Source organism: Erpetoichthys calabaricus, chromosome 2 (assembly GCF_900747795.2).
Source record: "Erpetoichthys calabaricus chromosome 2, fErpCal1.3, whole genome shotgun sequence".
NCBI lineage: Eukaryota > Metazoa > Chordata > Cladistia > Polypteriformes > Polypteridae > Erpetoichthys > Erpetoichthys calabaricus.
Window position 1 is genome coordinate 99,456,434 of NC_041395.2, and position 20,988 is coordinate 99,477,421.

At 39.5% G+C, this 20,988-nt stretch overlaps 1 protein-coding gene across 1 annotated transcript in view; it reads left to right on the forward strand.

The window, feature by feature from the left end:
- LOC114646176 (vesicular glutamate transporter 2) overlaps nucleotides 1–20,988 on the forward strand; it is a 73,804-nt gene that overhangs the window by 5,854 nt on the left and 46,962 nt on the right. The gene's annotated exons all lie outside the window — the stretch shown is intronic.

The window sequence follows — 20,988 nt, forward strand, 5'->3', positions numbered from 1 at the left end:
GATTGGTGTTTGCGCGAATGACTGAGCCCTCTGATCCCCCGCACTGCCTGCATTTCTTCTTATCCTTTCCAGTGATCATCACTAAAAACAACGGTTCTACAAATGACGTCAGTAGAAATCAGGGACAGTAATTCACAATATTTTAAACATTTACAGCTAATACGTATAAAATATTAAACAGCCAGTAGCTGCCGCGTTGTTGGTAATAAATACATCAGCATGCCCCTGTATATTGTTTTAATGTACAGTAGCTATGTATCGTTTAGAATATAATATACATTGGAAACTTAATATCCCTTTAAAGTGTAATTACAAATAAGTATGTACTTACATCCAGTAATTGTTATTTTATAAATCAAGTAACAAACAGATTTAATATTAAAAACCTTGAAAATATTTGCTTTTATTGTACTACAACAATGCTTACGTTTTTACTGGAACAGTTATGTCAAGCTGCATCTCTTCACTAAAGAGTACTTTTAAATCTAATAAAATATCTTAATGGATATGTTAATTTACAAGACAAAATGTAGACGGAAAGTGGCAGCAACACTAAATAATGTAACAAAAGTAGCTGTATGTTTTTATTTTAGGTAAACGGTAACGAATTTAGTGTGCAGCAGGCTATCGCCCCACAAGACAAAAACAAAAAGTCGTTGTCATAATGTTAATCTTTGTCATAATGTGAACAAGGAATTGATTTGTTTTCACGGATAGTTACTTCGTTTCGCAACAGAAAAACTGAGTGAATATTAATTCGTTTAGAAATTCCCGTGTTCAAACTCTTCCTCTAAAATACCGTTTATGTTTGAAGTTATTAAAGCTGAGGATATCTTCGATAAATAAAATGCACCTGATATATTTTAAGACATTTTTACAGAAAATGAATTTGAAAAAAAAGTAAGGATATCGATAGCGTCTTTTGCAGAGTTAAGTGAAGTATTTGTAAAATCGTGTTTAAATGGCAATTTATTGGCATTGGTGTCAAAGTTAAATAAGTGAAACGATTTTGCTTGAAAGAATAAAAATAAAGATAGGTAAAGGACACTCTTCGATGCCACCAGGTACTGAATATCAAGTCTACATCAAGTGCACATTTTACTCATCTAAATATTACAGTAGACGGATGGTTCTAAATGAATATAAATAAAAAATCAATGATATTTTTGCAGGATGTGTCCGCAGCTCTTAGCCAAAGTTATTCCTCTGTACCAATATGAACAGTCTGCGCCGAGAACTCTGAAGCTTTATATTAGAAGTCGACGGCCTCGGCCTTTTGCTCGCTGTCAACGGCTACTGCAATGGATGTTCTAATAATACCGACAGAAACATGACATAACCTGCAGGACTCGGCGGCGTGTCAGTACTCGGAGCGCCGCCCCCCGATTGTTAATTATAGCCTAGAGTGTTCATGCAGGGCAGACAGCAAGCCGCTGGGTCCTAGCGACACCGACGAAGACGGAGCGGTGCAATACGATACATGTATGAAGAGGAGTTGAATTTATTATTATTATTATTATTTATTATTATTTTTAATCTCTCATCCTTATTGGACTCAACTGATTCAAACTTAAACCCAGTGGAAGGTATTCGCTGTTGCATAATGGAAAAGAACCAGAACAGCACACGCCAGGGTTACAAGTGTCCCTGAAATGTTCTGCTGTTCAGATTGCCGGAATGTGAATTGTCACTGAAATTCCATGGACATTTGGAATAAAATACATTAGAAAAAAATGACTGAACGCAAAGTTTGACTAATATAAGGGTTAGTATAAAAGACCTGACTGACTACAGCAGTATGCATGATTTCCTTATTCGTCTTCCTTGAACTCCATTACAGTATATGCCTCTTGTACTCTGCTCACCTGCTTTGCTTGACACATCGCAGTTTTCACAATCTCTTGATTACCCAGCCTATTTATGACACCGTCCAGGGTGCTTCATTTATTTCACTTCATGTGGGCCTGCATGTTTAGTGTAAAATATTCACTGATCCCTTTTCTCAATTTATTTCGCAGTCACATGGAACCGAACCCATCTAAAAGAAAAGCTGGCCTTCTACCTGTTAACCTTTTTCGAAGGACACTGACACCGCCACTCCCTCCCAACCCGATGCTCGGTTAAGGGTGGGCTATCTACTAATAACATGCACATATCAGGGCCTAAGTGGAAACCACCGTCCCCTGAGAAAATCCATGCACGCAAAGGAAAATCGTACAGATTTTAAAATAACCATCGTCAAGCTCATCTATTACATTCTAGATTGCAGATAGACCTAAATGAGCGGTAAAATTTAATTTCGAAATGATATAGCAATCTATGTGATTTACACGACTGTCGGATACTCTCTAACGAAATAACACTATTGTGTTTTAACTGCCGTTTCATGCAAAATAAGAAAGCTGGGTAGACTCCACAATAACATCCCTGACACTGCAAAGCTTTTGCGTTGAAAACATTGACATATTAAAGATTCAGCTAATTTGCAGGCCCTGTCATTATCCCGTTCATTTCGTTAAATACGGTTAATTCGCACGAAACCGACTAATGTCGTCCTAACATATATGAGACAGATCTTTAACGCAGGAGTGAGAGGTCAACTGAAACGTTAAAACTGAACGAGAACACTTTGATGAAGTAGCTGATCAGATACTCAATGACAGCAATTGAGTGCATAAACAAAATGCCGATTGTCCGACAACCTGGTGGGAGTGACCAGGAGTTTTTAGCGCTGCTGCCGAAAGCAGATGGCAGTTCAGGTTGGACTTTTCCTGGTTGTGTCTGCAATGCTAATGCAGGTTGCCTTGACAGCAATGCGGCAAATGAGAAGGAAGCTGACTTCACGGCAAAACTCTCAAGCGCGTTAGCAAGGAGCGAAAGCAAAGGTTCAGAGTGGGGTGTACTGCGCAGAATTTTCGATTCCCAAATTATACATTTATTAACAATATGGAACGAAATCTGTGCAATAATTTACCCAGATGATATTGTTTGCCATAGTTTTCTGTCATATATTCGTGGATTTTAGGATGTTATAAAAATAATGCATTTTATTGAATACGGAGCTTTTCCCATGCTCAAGGCGCTTGTTATATATTCATTTTAATGTGTCCTACAACTCGCTTATATCCACAGGATTTTTTTATATATATATTATTCAGCCAGATTCATTCACAAAGTCAGTTTATCGTGTCATGTTTGGTTCCTCCCTTAAGTTAAATGCTGTACAGACTGGCTTCTGTAACCCTAAACATGACTGTGCGGAGTCGAAAATGCATGTGGACGGATATCGGTGTGGCTCTGCCTCAGTCTATTTCCATTTTCTTCACACAGCGGCAAAAATCGTCTGCTTTTGATCTACTTCCACAATGGACAGTTTCGCTTTTCATAAAGTATTTATACTGCACGTTTTTGGTTTTAATCTTTTTCTTAAATCCGTTATTGCATAAATCAAATAACGAGTATCAATTCGCAACTAACGTTTTTTTTTTCTAGAAGTTACGAAAGATACACTTTTTATGATTATATTTTTATCACTAAGAAAATGTGAATTATTTCTAATTATAAGGTAGCATACATCTATCAGTCAGTATTCATATACAAAAAAACATAACGGAATAACCCAAAGCCGTCTTCGGCATTATAGCCTGGCGAATGTCAAAGTAAAAAAATAAATATCTGATAGTTGGAATTTATTGCGTACATACGTCCTTTTTAAGGGCCTAATCTTTACCTGCTGCATACAGCGCAAGGCACGAATCCCGATTACTTTTGTCTAAAATTAAATCGTATGACCCGTTCATGCTTAAATATTTTGTTATAATTCCAGTAAATAATACTTTAATGAAATTCCAACACAATCATGTATAGAAAGTTTGCGGTGGCCGGTTAAAATAAACTATAGACTTATATCAACACGAATTAAAAACGTTTTTCTTAAACATGAATCATCAGTTTATTTGACTTACATTCTGTAATACATCCATTTAATATTAAACAAAATTTGTTATGTCATGTTATTTCGGTTTTAGCAGTTGTTTTTTTTAACAGCACAGCATTTATCCGCGTGTAGACTGGACTATATTAAACTAAATATGTTTGGCAAAACAGTAAATCCTTTAGAAAAATATATATATTAAAAATACATGTTCCTTTATATTGTTACACGTCGGATTTGTACGTATGACGTGAGATTTGTTTTGGATTTTAGAAAAAAAAAATACAGAGCAAGAGCTGGTGCAAAATTCATTAATTGCTGCTATTCGGTTTTATTTGCAGGTCAGCCAAAAGTCGGCATCATGATGTGTAAAATGAAATTGGCCGAAAAAAGTGTGATTTAAATTTGTCACATTTGTTAAGCAATTCGTTTTTAACTAACAACACATATCAGACAATTCATTGCCAGTGTCTAACCCGGGAATAGGCTAAAGGAGAAGAAAAAAAGACAGAATTTCCAGATCAAGGCTAGCGCGTAATGATGCGCCTTGGGAATTCAAACTATTAACAGCTAAGGATCGGCGGCGCGCCGCCTCGGTGTCGGGAAGTTGGCCGGCAGACTGACACATGCACACCGAAAACACCGCATTTCAGCTCAGTTGTGCGGTGCGAGGAATTCTTGAGTGATTTGGCAGGGCTGGTCCGTTAGGGTTGGTAAAGTAGGTAGAAAATTGCACAGTTTGTACAGAGACTTAACGGAAATGGAGTTAGAACGATTGTTTGCTTCTCTTCTTGAAATGGAAAGATGGTGAAATTATGCTTCTTGGCGGTTATAAAGTCTTTTAGATATTATTATTATTATTATTATTATTATTATTATTATTGAATTCATTAACAGATTAAGCAGCTAAAAAATGCCGACTGCAGCAAATTATCAGTTTTTCTATGTGCAGTTAAGTCAAATTATCGATATCCATCTTTTAAGCAAAAGGTAGATATGAAGCATCTGAATAGGTGGCATTTTAAAACATTTCTTATTTGTATTTCTATAAATGGATTTGTTGACCTCCTGCCAGAGCCCCGCTCACAACCGAAGTAATGTTCTTTCTTTCTTTCTTTCTTTCTTTCTTTCTTTCTTTCTTTCTTTCTTTCTTTCTTTCTTTCTTTCTTTCTTTCAATCGAAAGGCACTGCCGTTTTTGCTTTTAACAGCTAGCCCCACTGCATCCCCTTTCCTTTGGCTGCACATTGATTTTTCCACGGTTAGTTGAGTCTTCCTAGAGCTGCGTGTTACCAATTAGCAGCTGCTGGTCTGAAGGCGTCGGGCCAGACAGCCGGTCCGCTCGCTAATTGCCATCCCCGGGAGGCCACAAGGCGGCCATCGGATAATACGAGGACACATCCCGCACAGGATTTTGTCTTGTCGTTGAAGGAACGGACTGTATGAGAAAAGTAGACTACTGTCGTATATATTTAAATTAAATAATATACATTTTTGGGGAAAAAAAACCCGTCGCCGCTCTGGTCAGTACGCCACGTGAAACTGATGGTTTCTATAAAACATTTCCATGACATCTACCCAGGCACCCAAGCACCCACCAATATTCACAGCTCCCACCGACTGGAAATCAGACTAAACGGCCTCGATAACGGATGTTTGGCTAAAATTTCCTTTTTGATGAGCTCCGCTTGAAAGACGTTATAGTGGTGCTTGTTTAACACCACTAATCTTATTTAACAGAGCGTTTTGTATTGCCAGTGTTACATCGGTTAAGTTTTTAAATCCATATAAGTCCATTTTTATTTTTTTAAGCAACAGAAAACTATTGAAGGCGCGCCCAAGCCTGATCGCCCCAGACAGCTCAGGATCTTCCGTAGCTCTAAAGCGGCTGAATTGCAATTACATTTCTAATAAGAATGTGTACACTTTATTAATACTAAACATTTTTTAGTTTGCATATTCTGTATCGATTCCTGTAAACGAACAAGGACATTAAAAAAATACCATTTTACGGTAGGGAAATCATTTATTGCACCGTAGCGTCATTACGGATATTGTACTAACGCATCCCAAGCATCGCCAGCAGCCTCGCTGCTGAATTTCAGTGCAGTCTTTGTCATTCATCCACCGTTTGCCCTTTTAATACAGTTCAGGATCGCGAAGTGCGAATGGCACACTCACGCACACTCCACTCAGGGCCTCTAATTAACCCAACAACCAGCTAAGTTTAAAAAACAAGAAGTTGCTAACTCCACAAAAGCACTGGTTTGATTTGAACCTGGGGATCCGGGTCCGTGCGCTTCTCTGGACCGTTAAGCGCATCATCGTCGAGGTTAAGAACGCTTTCCCAGTAGTTAGCGTTTGTCAGTTCCTTAAAAAAACTTGAGCCTTATGACCAATTCTGAAATGTCACGTGCCACTCGGTGGTCCCACGAGAGCTCTGCCTGCTTCCTCTTCCATCTCGTCACCTGTTATTACGTGACAATGCGACCCGCGGGAGGGGGAGCAGTGACGATAATCGGAGCCCTGGGGAAATACGGTCCTTAAATACATTTCAAGGACAACGAGCCCAGAAGAAAGCAATGCGACACTTCTAGTGCCCGAAGACTGAACACCTCAAAAAAAAAAAAAAAAAAAAAAAACAGCAGGAACGTTTTATTAACTTTCTAAATTCTCTTTATACATCGCAAGGTCACAGGAAGATGCAGCATTTCATCCGACGCGATCCCTTTGGAAAATTACACGGTTGTAATTAACGGTTCCTTACCGTGTTGTGTGGTTCCTCTTAGAAGAATTGCTTGATGGAGATCTATTTAATTTTGGGAGGAGTTCTTTGCTTATTACACGGGTAATTAGGCTTTGGAAAAGCTTCCTAATATGTGAACAAAACATAAATCGTTAATGTATAGTAGGCTACCAACACATCAAGAACACCAGAACTTAGCCTGTGTGATTGTATGCAACCAACCAGGAGCCCATTTATATTTTATAAGTTTTTTATCATCCATTCATGGTTGGATTTGCAACCTGTTATGGATAAAAGGTTCTTTTTAGATCGTTCATGATTTTTCTGTTGATTCATGGTTCCCCTGTAGCCTCTCTGTGAAGAGCCACTTTGGCACCTTTATTTTTAAGAGTATAGTTAAGGCACACAACATATTTATCTAAGTCAGTCTAGTTGCACTCAGACTGAAGCCAAATAATACAAGGGTAAATTTTTTTTTTTTAAAAAAAGGCCATTTGAGAATTACATGATAAGCATAATTGATAGAAGCTGACGAAATACAATTCATTTGTGATGGCTTATGGGTAGTTTGAACACGCACAGCACAGTGCTCTGCCATTAGTGTGTTTGAAGGCAAGGTCAATAGAGCATGGATGCTCTGCTGTGGGATTCCGGCATTGTAGAACAACGCACCGTAGTGGGATTTCTTTGCGCACAGGGAGTAAAACCTATTGAATCTCACTGAAGGATGTTGGCTCATTACGAAAGTGAAAACCGTATGACTCAATGAAAAGTTTATGAATGGGTAGAAAGGTTTAAAGTGGGAAGAACAAGTGAAACCAACAAAACTCAATGTGGTCGACTTACATTGCACACACATGCCCTCATCGGCATGGTGAAAGAATTCATATAAGAAGATTAATGGATTATGTTGTCCATTATTGCTGCACATTTGAATATCAGCTATGGATCTACACATGCCATAGTGCAGGATGAACTGGGGTACCATAAAGTTTACACAGGATGGTTACCCTAACAGCTTACTGATCTGCACAAGCCAACATCATTCGGTTAATCTCACTACGGTGTGTTGTTCAACAATAGTGTGATCTCTCAGTGCAGTGTCCATGTTCATTTGACTTTGACTTCTACTAGAGAAACGGTTGTGCTGTTTATCTTCGAGCTACCCCTAAGCCATCACAAACATGTGGTATTCCATCAGCTTCTCTCTGTTGCAGTTACTGCAGAATGTTCAAATTGTCTTTACTTGTTGATTTACCCTCGTAATGGCACCACTGACCTGTGGTTAATGCTACTGTCTCATGAGATGTGGACCATAGGGTGTCCACTGCATGCAGTTTGAGTATATCTCCTTCTACAGTTGTCAGGAACATTCTAATACATTGTTTCAAACATGGTGGAATGTGCTATTAATTTTTGTAAATATTGTTAATATTTGGTGGCCTCTTCCTGTCATCAGGGTGGTGTAGTAGTTAGCAATGTCCTGGGGTCAAATCCTGTATCTGGTTACTGTCCATTCAGAGTCTGCTTGATTTCATTGTGTCTGTATGGATGTTCCTCTGGGTACTCAGATGTTCCTCCCACATCTCCACAGTGTGGTGTTTCTGAGTGAGTGAATGGGTCTTGTGATGGAGTGGTGACTGTTCACGGCTGTTTTGCTATGTTGTGCCACTTGTGGACAACCCACAACCCTGAATTGCATCAAGTATGTTTGTGAATGAGCTACTGACTGACTGATTTTGACACCATTTTGTGTACTCGCCTTACATGGGCACAACCAATTTGTTTGTCTACTTTGATGGGTGCAGTCATTCTGGAGCTTCAGACACCATGCATTGCAAGACAAGTAACGTGTATGCTACAAAATATGCTGTAAAGGATGGCCTCACGCTGTCATAATTCATTTGCAAATTGAAGGAAGGTTTTTTGTGTAACTATAAAATGATTACCTCCTCCTTATTTAGAATGTTTTTATTATTAATTTAGTGACATCATAATTTTGTATTTTAGTTGTTTAAGTGGTTGCCACCATTTTGTGAGTGTTCCTGCATTTTGTTTGTGTTTGCTGTGCTGTTGCTGCTCCCGTGACATGTTGAGTTGTCACTCCTTGCCTATATAAAGTGGCAGAGTGCAAAATATGCTGTCCAAGCATTTGGATATAAAGCAACAACTCCTCATGAAGAAGTGCAATTTTTGCTTTGTGCCCTCCCCAACCATAATCTATCATCTATGGGGGAGAGCAAAAGCTTTAGATTTGTCCAAAATTTCGATTTCCATTTTTCAACAGACTTCAACATTTTACGGTCCCCTGATACTGAAAACACCAATATCTCGATGATGGGTGTGTGTCTGTGTTACTTGAGGATGGTCTATAGCTAAAACACCTGCATAAAAAATACCAAATTTGAAACTTAAGCCTGTTATGAGATGACAATGTGCTAACTAGTTAGATCACTTTGACTGGTTTGTTGTCATCCATCACTGAGTGGATGTTAGCTCTGTTCATTGGAATGGCCCAATGGGGCCTTGCTAAGCAGACTGGAAAGTTTAAGAGGTTTAATATTTGTGACTTAGTGGGTAACATCTGCACTCATTTGTATATTAAGATCAACAGCTTTCAGTGCTCTAACATACACACACACCATTGATTGATAAATGAAAAAAATGTAGTTTTGAAAAAGTTGCTTCATTTTCCAAATATTACACATGTAAGAGAGCTGTTCCAAAAAGTCCAAAACTTCATTATCAACACCACTACATTAATGAAATCAAATTGATTATATAGTGCCTTTCCACAGTGAAATTGTTTTCTTCACTTCACAAATTGGAATGTCTACAATAGGTTGACACCTCATGCCCAGTGCCACAGGGATAGGCACCAGCTTCCCTAGAAAATGGATGAACGGAAGACATTTAGGACATTGGCAGGGTAAACGGCTTGTTCAGGTTCACATTGCGAGCAAACAGGAGAGGTGAAAGCAGTGAGTTTGCTGTTGACAACAAAAAGTTTTGGACAGTTGGCTACTCAAACACAATCCATGCTATTTGTTTCCACATATGTACGGTATGCTTTTCTTGAATATGTTGTTTTTTCTAAGATGGTTTCTTTAGTGTTGTGTTGGGGTTAGTCTGTAAATGAGTAATGTTTTATTAGGGCAGATGTACCTTCAGGGCACCTTTCCGCCAAAATCACTCAATCAAATGTCTGTAAGATGAGTCAAAATGATCAATAGGGACCTTGAAGCAATCAGCTCTCACACCAAAATCAAAAGTGAGGCATACTGTGCTGCATTAAACAACCCAGTTGCATTGTTAAAAGTATGATCAACTGTCTGTTATGGAACTAAGTCACCCATGGGCCTGTGGGGGTCTTAATCCGGCTTGTGTTTTATTATGTATCTCACTATAAATATCATATTCTCAAAGTACACACTGCTATCTTTTACACCTCCCTAAGGGCCTATACCCTCTTAATGTGTTTGACCAGCCCTATCAGCCATTAAATCATTGCTAACTTTCAGTAGGAGCATCATGAACACCGATAAGGTCCTTTCAATGAACTGATAAGAAAGTGATCAGCTGCCACAGGCAAAGAAAACACTGGAGGGTTCATTTGGCAAATTTGAATTCACCCGGAATGAGACAATGCGGCTTGTGTACTTGAGTTTAAGTTATCATCGACTGGCATCTTCACATGCAGGTTAATCAGCATTCCAGGATCATCCCAAAAGGTTAGTGATGGTGACGGAACTACCAAACCTGTGCTTTCCCAATAAATAAAAAATGCAGCCATCCTTAATATTATTAGTATTGCACTAGGAAAAACAAAAACTGCCATTTCTGCTGAGCAGTTCAATGACATAGCAGGGTGTGGTGGATGCCTATCATTATAAAGCATGGCAATTCAACTAATTTCTGGAAGAATTGCCTTTTGAGTTCATTTTTGTTTCACAATTGCTTTCCTTTTGTATATGGTCAACATCATTTTGTTGTTGTGAATGTGTTAGGAATGTGAATTGATGCTTTATGATGCATGCGTCATGGGACGTATTTGGCTATTTAAAATCAGACCACATTTTAACTGTCATCCAAACTTTGTTTAAGAATAAAATCAAGACTTTTTCTAAAAAAAAAACAAATAAAACTTCAAAATCTTAAAAATTTGTATGGAATATTTCTGGTTTTGGTCAAGCATCTTTTTGCACTTTTAAATTTGCTCTTCACTAAGTGTAACATTTTGCATCGTTGTTTCATAATTTCTGACTTTCTCTTCTCCTTTTACCTCTACCACTGTTTCCAAATCCGTCCTGGTCAATCACATGAAAGATCAGGTTGTTTAATGACCTTGATACCAGTTCTGTCATTTAGGCAAATTATGCAGTCACCTATGGCAGCAAAGGCTTGGGGATATGGCATTTCTTTGTAAACACTATGTGCCTAATGTAGAAATACTCACACTTAATACAACACCAAGGGGGATCTTCACCTCAACGGTTTTTTTGGTTATAATATACATTTCTCATCACACTGGCAACACAAAAAGGGGGACCTCCCCAGCAGGCCGGTCTCAACGTATGGGCACAGGCTGGGGACCCTAGAAGCATAAGGACTCACAATATTTCTAATGCCTATGCATGTTTCGGTTTTGCTATTAAAACGGGGACCCTAGCACATTACTTTGCCCGGGAGCCTATGATTATGTTAAGACAGCCCTGCTCCCCAGCTCTTCAATCTAATATATGTATAGCAATGACCGTAAAAATCCAAAATATATATAAGGTTTGGAAGTACCACTTACAGTTACACCTAAGGTATAGCTGGATGGCCTATGAGTTGAAACACATAATATGCAGTGAAAGATAACTGATTGCACCTCTTCATATGGCTGACTTTTAAAAATAATAATAATAATTATTTACATTTATGTAGCACTTTTCTCACTACTCAAAGCACTTTTCATACTGATTGGGGAGCCACTTCAACCACCTCTAATGTGTAGCATCCACCTGAATGATGCAACGGCAGCCATTTTGTTGCCACTACGTTCAACAAACATGAGCTAACAGATGGTGAAGGGGTGAGAAATATTTGCCAATTAGAGATAGGGGATGATTAGGGGGCCAGAATGACTAGGCCATGGAGGGCAATTTAGCCTGGACATCAGGATACACCCTGCTCTATATGAAGGATGTCCAGGTATCTTTTATGACCACAGAGAGTCAGGACCTCGGTTTTATGTCTCATCTGAAGTACAGTGCCATTTTTAGAGTGAGTGTTCCTGTCAATGCACTGGGGCATTGGGATCCACACTGAGACCACAGGGTAAGCGCCACCTGCTGGCCTCACCAACATGTCTTCCAGCAGCAACCCAAGTTTTTCCTAGATGGTCTCCCATCTAAATACCGGCTGGGCCAGAACATGTTTAGCTTCAGGTGGAAGTGTTTATATCAATGTGTTTAAAGAAGTCAGAAATTATTCTTGCAATACACCTTCCTCTACAAGTTTTTCTCATGCAAGTCAGTGACTCGCCTGCCTATCAAAAACTTACCCCTAATGATTCATTTTTTTAGTTATCCAATCTTATTTCTTTATTTGCTTTAATGTCACTAATAATTCGAGATAGGGTGACACAGAAACACAGTGGCTAGCCATACTGCCCCTGGGTTTAAATCACAACCTAGCCACTCTCTGCATGGAGTATGAACATACTCCACACACTTCCATGGTTTTTTTCAGTTTTTCAAACCCCGCTCTTAGATGTGCGTGTAGTTAGGTTTATTGGTGGCTATTATTTGGACCCTTGTGAGTGACTAAGTGTGTGAGTGTGTCCCATATAATGACATCAAATGTTGCCATTATAGATGACTATGTGACGATGCGGGTTCGACTCCATGCTCCCATCTTCTGTCTGGGAGCCCTTGAAACCTGCACCATCGGTAATGTTACCGATTAGCTTGCAGTGAGGCACAATGATGGAGCAAGGGGATGGTGTACAAAAGTGCCAAGTGCTTTTATTTAAAACTACAATCAAAAAGAAACAGTGTTCAAATGAATAAAGTGCAGTGTCTTCCAAACCGTCTTCATTAAATAAATAATCCATTAAAAGCAAGTGAAAAAAACAAACATGGAGGTTAAAATCCATTAGAAAAAAATCTTTAAAACAACAAGGTTAAAACCATGCAGAAAGCAGTCTTTTAAAACAAAACAAGCCTGGTGTCTCCTTTCCTCTGGCGGCTCCCCTGCTTCTTCCATCTAGGCTTCTCAACAGGGGAGTTGAGCTGGCCTTCTCTCCACTATCCTACTGGTCGGTTCGCCTTACCAATCCCTGGCTCCGGTAGGCTCCACCAAACAGTGACTTGGGTTTCCCCCAATGACCAGGGCTCTCGCTGGGGAATACACACCCCATGTCCCAACTCTCGCTGCCTTCCGCGGCCTTACGCGGAGAGTCATCCGCCTTCTGGTCACTCCTGCTCTTCACTATAAACTTAGCAGGAGTGACCACTACGACTACTCCCCGGGTGTCGGCCCAACACCCAGGCTTTCTGCTCAGCTGCACACGAGCCTGCACTCGCTCTCCCACACCGGCTTTCTCTTCCTGCATTCTCCTGCAACCTCTGTTTCTTTCAGTCTTTCTCTCTTTTCCTTAGCCACCTCATGTTTCTATTTATTAAGAGGACGTGGCAGTTGTGGCAAATCGGCAACCCCAAGGACAATCATGGATGCAGACGGTTTCTCACCTGTGCACTTAGGTGAGAAACGCCCACATCACGAATCACCCTGGGAGCTGCTTCAGCCATACAACCACCACGCCCCCTGGCTAAGCCATGAGTGCAGTGATTATTTATTAAATCTGGCCTTTTTGACGGGAGCTGTGGACCCGCAACACCACAGACTATGACTGTCTATTGGATTAAATAGACATGATAATGGATGGGTGTATAATTCCAGCATTCCATCCCTAGATGTTTAGTAGCTGGCCCTTCATAAATGTTTACTTTCTGGTGGACCTTTGCTGCCAGTTATCGTCCTATTTTACTGAACTTTCTTCAGCCTACTCTATAAAGCTCTCGAGCAGCAGTGCCAACAATCCCCTTTTGATGTCTCCTGCATTGTTTGTAATGTCAGATGGAGGAGACAGTAAATGTATTATTTTTTTCATACACACGGAAAAGCAATCACTAATCCAAATAAATATTTCATTTCCTAATTGAATCTTGAAACTAGAAAGCGTTGCCTTAGCGACCAGCATTCTCAGAACACCAACATCATTTTTTTCCCCAACTTATTGAGATGCAAGGCTGTTGAGGTGAGTTGAATGCAGAAAAAAAAAGTCATCATTGGGTTAAGCAACCAAACAAAAGCCCTCCCAGCAGGCACTTCTGGATGTAGAATGGACTTAAGGCGACACAGTCAAGGCCCTGCAGGTAAAATTCATTATAGAGCAGCTCCTAAATCCCATTAAGGCACTTAACTTCAGTACACCAGATGCTCCCAGTGACCATTTGGATATCAGCTGGCAGGCTTGGGTTAACAGAAAGTACAGCTGTTCAGTGCATAGAATTTATCATGTTACATAATGAGGACTTACACACCTTCTGGTAGACCAACCAGAATTTAAAATGAAGCACCATCCCTGACAGATGAGTCCAAATTTCTGGCATTAGCGTAGAATTTAACAAACCTTTTACCCCAAGAAGATCCTCTGAATCACCATCATATTTTCAAAGTGCTGGCAGTGGTTTTTGGTAGCGTGCACACAAAAGGCACCAAAGAATGCAAAGCTCCATCTTGGGAGTAGTTAAGTGCAATAGATTTCAGACATCTCCTTCCCAAACCACTGCTCACTTGTTGGCTGATATGACTCCCTGATGCAGATAAGAAGCAATACTCATGTAGATGGTGCTATGTCTATGAGAGGACTATCTCCTTTCTGCCTTCTTTTGATGGTGTGCCACTCTGGTCCAGAATTAAGGGTTTTGCACATGTTGCTGGACAGGTGACCAGCAGATTATTGTACACATATGCAGACTTTTCTACATACATTATTGCTGCCCCATGTTTGCCATGAATAATTATGGACAGTGGACTGGTTCTCCCTCCATAGATATGTTCTGCCTTTCACCCAATGCTACTAGGAAAGACTCCTGGCTGCCACACCTCTGAAATGGATTAAGTGGGTTAGCAGAATAGTTGCAGTGGATAATTACAAACATGTGTTTGATATATTCAGGAGGTTTCAAACATTTATATAACTTGCTTAATGTTCAGGCTAATATTGACCATCCCCAGCTTCTCATGGAACATGTGAACATATTTTAAATAACGAAAATGGTTAAGGCTGTCTAAAAGCGTGGAAGCAGAGATCTGGCATCATTAAGCTGGGAATCATCAGAAGAGCTAAACAGACAGATGTCAAATGAACTGACATTACTCTCAATAAAAGAGCAAAACAAAACTTGAATTTGGGAATGAAAGTCGAAACTTGAAATTCTTCATTTATATTCGTTTCTTTTGAAGGAGTCTTCCCTTTTTTTGTCATAAAATTCTGACAGAAAGTATCTGCAATGCTCTGCCTTTAAATTACAAAGTCTGGCACATCAGAAATCTACACATTTGCAGGCACATCTCTGGAAAGTAAAAGAAGCTCTGAACACAAGCATTATACTAACACAAAAGTCCCCCTCTTTAACAGGACAAAACTACATAAAACTTACAACAAAACAAAAGAAAAACAACCAAAATACATCAAAATATTCACAAACCACTGTAGATCATGACAGGTGTGAACAAAACCTACCAGAATAAAGGAGTACTGGGTTTTGGAATCAAGGGTGCTGCAGAACTGCCAATTCTCACAAGAAACTGACAAGAAAAGTGAGGAGCTTTTCATAAGCCAACATGTCTGCAATGAAATTGAACCCCCAGCTCTAATATTCTTCCCAAACCTGTGCTATCCATTGGAGTGTAGGGTAGGTGGTGCTCCAGTACTGGGCCTGGGTAGGCCAATGCCCACCTATACTCCTTGACCCTCCCTGTCTTGTGGCTTAACTTTGGTCTTTTTTTTTGTTTTTTAACAAATTCCTATACTGCATACATTAAATGTATTATACATCTCCCTTGATTAAAATATCAACTAATTATGTACCAACACAGCAAAATCACCAGTATTACTTTATCACTATAAGAGTTAATTTAGTTCTTAAAAAGCATTTGCAAAGCACACATTTATGAATGGTGATTTTACAGCATACAGCTACTCAACAAGGTTTGAAAATAAGATTGACCTAACAAAACCACTCGGAACATCTGACGTTACAGTATGCTGCCAAATAGTAACTTACTGAACTTACTAGTTCTGTAGATGTGTCCTGTTGGAGAAAAACATTAACAATGTAAGGTAAGTACGAACAATAGCTCACAAAAATCAAAGCCTTTCAGGTTTTATTGGCAGAGTGGTGGCTCTGAGGCTAGGGATCTGCGCTGGCAATCAGAAGGTTGCCGATTCGAATCCTGTAAATGCCAATAGGGACTCTGCTTTGTTGGGTCCTTGAGCAAGGCCCTTAACCTGCAATTGCTAAGTGCTTTGAGTAGTGAGAAAAGTGCTATATAAATGCAAAGAATTATTTTTATTAAAATGGTAATAACGAAGAGTAAGATCTGCAAAATGTTCCCAAGCATGATGCTGGCACCGATTATTTCAGCAATGCCCCAATGTCAAGTGAAAACCCTGCTGCTAGCTCTGCTAATTGTTAGCAATGGGTTTGCTACCAACACCACTACTAGAATATCTCCAACCACATAGATTTGTCTGATATTCATGAAATGCCAAATATGGCTCATTGGTACAACATGTACAGTATGTAGCTAGATAACACAGAATTTCATAAGATGCCATTTTGGTGATAACTTAATTGAGGATACATTCACTTGAAGATTCAGAATCTGGGAACGCATGAATCGGGCATACAAGTCAAGTAAACCTTGTGGGGCAGCACATAGTAAACACACAAATTACAAGGAATGCCAAAAACAGTAATTGAACTGTGAAGTAATGTTACTGTTCAAAATTATAGCTGGTATTATTTGGGCATTTGTGCCTTGCGATGGACTGGTATCATGTACAGTACATATGAAAAACACAGATGATCCCATCTATGTTTGTATGACTGGACTTCTAAAATATTTTGTAAACGATTTTGTATTAAATGATAAAAAGTAATATTAGGCCCATTTGTAACAAATTTAGGCTCAGCCTTTTTTGAAACCTTGGTGTAGCTAATTGTGTAGGTCTCTAGCATTCTGCAGATTTCCCACCAGAAGAACTCAGCTTGTGCCACTGAAGTCTAATCCTGAGCTGTGCCATGCTTGCTGTTCTTTTCTGTTTCTTGCCATCTTTGGAAAGGGAACTTTCATGCTAAGTTTTGGTCAAAAATTGTTTTCAATAACCGTGCAACACAAGCTACGCTGGGTCAAGCTGAGATTTATAGGTGAATTATGTTAGGGTGAGTGAATTATTTGGGGCTACACTTAAAGCAATCTGAGATTAGTGTCTGAATAGGCCCTGTGATTGGCTGGTGTCACTAAAGCAGATCCAGCACCATTCTTCCAGTCAAATCATGAATTTCATACTTAAAGACACTGGTAGAAATTAAGGCAAAGTGCATTCAAGACAGAAAGCAGGCAGTAGTTCTAAACACAAAGAGTTAGGGAGAAGGGGTTCAGTGTGCCATGCTTTCACACTGGTTGCAGACTCGTGTCCTCCAGACAGACAAAAAGGTGCTTGAGGACTGAAAGCTTTAATCTAATATATAAATGTTTGTTATTTAAACATGTCCACACCCTTGATTCAACTAAATTTTGCAGATTTCTCACTTTGCCAGCAAAAGACCATAGACTACTTTGCCACCCAAAATTTTCACCCTAGGGATACCTTTTTTTCCCCATACTAGATGAACTGGGAGAGCATGGGAGGTGCTGAGGTCACTGACAAGAGATGTGTAACGTTCTTGATATCTTTGCAAAATGATCAAGGTCCAAATCTTTAGACTCCTGATGCTTCCTGTTTTGCTATATGTTTGTGAGAAATGGACACTATGTAGTGACCTGAGACGAAGACTGGACTCCTTCAGTACTGGGTCACTTTGGAGAATCCTTGGGTACCGCTGATTTGACTTTGTGTCAAATGAATGGTTGCTCATGGAGTCCCAAATGAGGCACATTCCTGCATTGTGAGGGAACATCAGTTACGGCACTACGGCCATGTGGAGTGATTCCCTGAGGGTGATCTGGCTCACAAGGATTCTCATTCTTGTGGACCCGAGTGACTGGAGCACACCAAGGGGACACCCACGTAACACCTGGCTGAGGCAGATAGATGGTCATTTCTGGAGGGTGGGACTGGACCACATGTCTGCCTGAGGTTTGCCAACTGGGATCCTGAGCCATTTTGTCGTGTTGTTGGTGAAACAATGCTCTGCTGCAGTGTATACTCTCCAACCTGACCTGAGCTGATACTAGAGTGAGTTGTAAGGACACTGCCACCTGGTGGCTCACAACTAATTGAACCAGACTACTAGACAAAAGGACCAGAGCTTAAAACTACTTACTGGGCAACACCAAGCACTGCTGCTAGTAACTGACATCAGGAATGAGCGCGTGGAGCACTCACTGTGATTAAAGTTCAAAGCTTATGGCTTTTTATACATTTACAAAGGCTATTTATTTTAGTTGTACACATGTGATGAATCCTGCATAACCATACAATATATGCTCTTGGAAGAAAGTGTGGCAAAGTGGCTAATGCAATGAACTTTAAACCACAAGATTGTCAGTCCAGTTCCCACCTATGTGATCCTGAGCAAGACGCTAGTTTGCCTATGCCTCAATTGTGAAAAATGCATTCAAGTCCCTCCAGTCATGACTGACAAAGTGTACAGGAGAGTACAGAAGTAGCCATATATTATCTCACATGCCCTTTGAGGGCTACATGTCCAATAAGTAGACTCCCCTCCCACGCACCTTTCATGTAATGGGATGGTAAGGTCAGTAGATGTGCCCCTCACACTTTCTTTGTCTTTAGGTTGACATCATTGAGCATTCTGCCATGCTGCATATCGTTTGGGTAATGTCAACTAAAACATTATGGTTTCCAGCACTCTTGCACAGTAACATAGTCTCAGCTTTTTCTACTTCTGCTTCCAACACAGTGCTAGTATGTTTAATCCACATGCACACATAAGTGCTACTTGCTTCTTTTCAAAAGAATTTTGATGGCAGCCTTCATTTCTAAAGAAAATAATCTAAAGAAAATCAGGACACATCATGGACAGTTTAATTTTATCATAGCAAGTCACTGGTCATGGGTTCTTGTGCATTTGAGAGGCCAGAGCCAATGACACTCCACTGCAAGTGCAATGCATATTAAGCCCACAAACAGTGAGGAATAAGAATGACTACAAGAAAACATGGAAAATGTTTTGGACTGTGCAAATGGAGGAAAGGCTCATTGAACTTCAGAGTCAGCAGAGACGGCACAGCACAGCACAGCACAGAATCTTTTTCAGAAAAGATTGCAACTGAACTTGACGTACTCAGTAAACTTTTCTTCTGTCACCAAGCTAACTGCAAATGTTTGCATAGACTGGTTGCCAAAATGAGATGATCTCCTAATACTTTAGCACTGTAAGTATACTTTAAACCATGATAAAGAGTCATGAGTGAATCTGTAATCCCATGACTTTCCTTATTGTATGGTGTGACAGAGACAATGAGATTCGGCAACTGCAGCTTGTAAATTGTATATCTTCTCCAACTGTGAAGCTTCAGCAGGATTTCTCTTTTCAGCCATTGTCTGTCAGGTGTTGTGTTTCAATTTAACTTAAACAATTGGCTTCTACTTAACTATTTGGTTGGGGTGAAGGCCTGCAGCCATGGTGGCCCTCTACGAATTAACCCTATCACTCCTGATGTATGTTTATATTTTATGTGGCAATTCTGAAGTTGCCAGTTTCAGGTTTTCATTTCACCTTATATTTATTTTCTGTCATTTCCTTCTTTTCATATATTAATTGTATGTTAACACCCTGATAATTTCATCTGTTCTATTAACAGCTTTATGTGGGATTCCATGTTTAGATATTCTTTTGTTTAAGATGTGACACAATTGTTAGTGTTGTGACCTTATAGACCCAGCATCTTGTGGAAAGTGTTTCAGTCCTCCCTGTATCTGCACAAGGTTTTTTTCTGCGTTATAACATTTTTTTTGTAAATTTTGTAATTCTGTTCTTGGCTGACTGTTCTGTTATTGTGAGGTTTGTAGTTTTGCCCCAATATCTTTCCTCACTTCTTTGTAATTAGGGCCTTCAGGTGTAATCTGCAGTAGCCTATATATTGTTATGATTGATGTAGTTTATTATTCTTTCTGCCTTTTGTAAAATTTTTATTCTAACTTGTATGTGTCTAAACTGGGGTTTTGTTCTCAAGGAAATCAATTTTGGCATTTATTTCTCACTTTCTTGATTCCTGAAAGATTATAAGTTCACAATGGATTCTTGCAACCGCCAGCATTTTGTGAGCCTTTACTTAGGGGATTTCCTGGGATTCCCTGGGAGTGCGTGATGAGTGACATCATTAGATTGACCAATTAAAGAGTCGCCAAAAGCATTTCTTTCTGATACAAGCTTGGATTAGTTTAAGATTTGGTATGTGATCTTCACTGTGTTTCCCTTAATGGTTTTTGACTTAACCTCAGACTAACTACTTCTGATTTTTTTATTTTTTTGTGTTTTCTGGTTCCTTGGATTTTTTTTTTTTATTATTTCTGGTTTCAGCCCTCACACATATTTATGACCATGCTTTATCACCTCACCAGGACCATCTTAACAGCGTTATAGGCCCCCAGGCAAAGCAGTGCACTGGGGCCCCTACCTACACAACCAAAACATATGAATAAAAATGTAAATAGTTGATTAAATTAAACAAATATTTATTGAATTGGTACTTCCAAAAAAAAAATCAGTGTTTAAATGTTAAAAAACATGCTGTACAGCAGGTGTGTGCAAAGTCATTCCTGGAGGGCCGCAGTGGCCGCGGGTTTTTGTTCCAACCCAGTTGTTTAATTAGAAAACAATCCTTGCCAATAATTACATTTCATGGCTTGTTAGCGCTTTAACTCTGCCATGTCAAGTCATTCTCAAATCCTAGATTTTTTTTCCCATTCTAAAGATATCATCCAAATATTTTGAAGTGTAAAACGGATGGGTAATTCTCAATCCTTCACTTTTTTCTCTTCTCTTTCCTTCCAAGTATTTA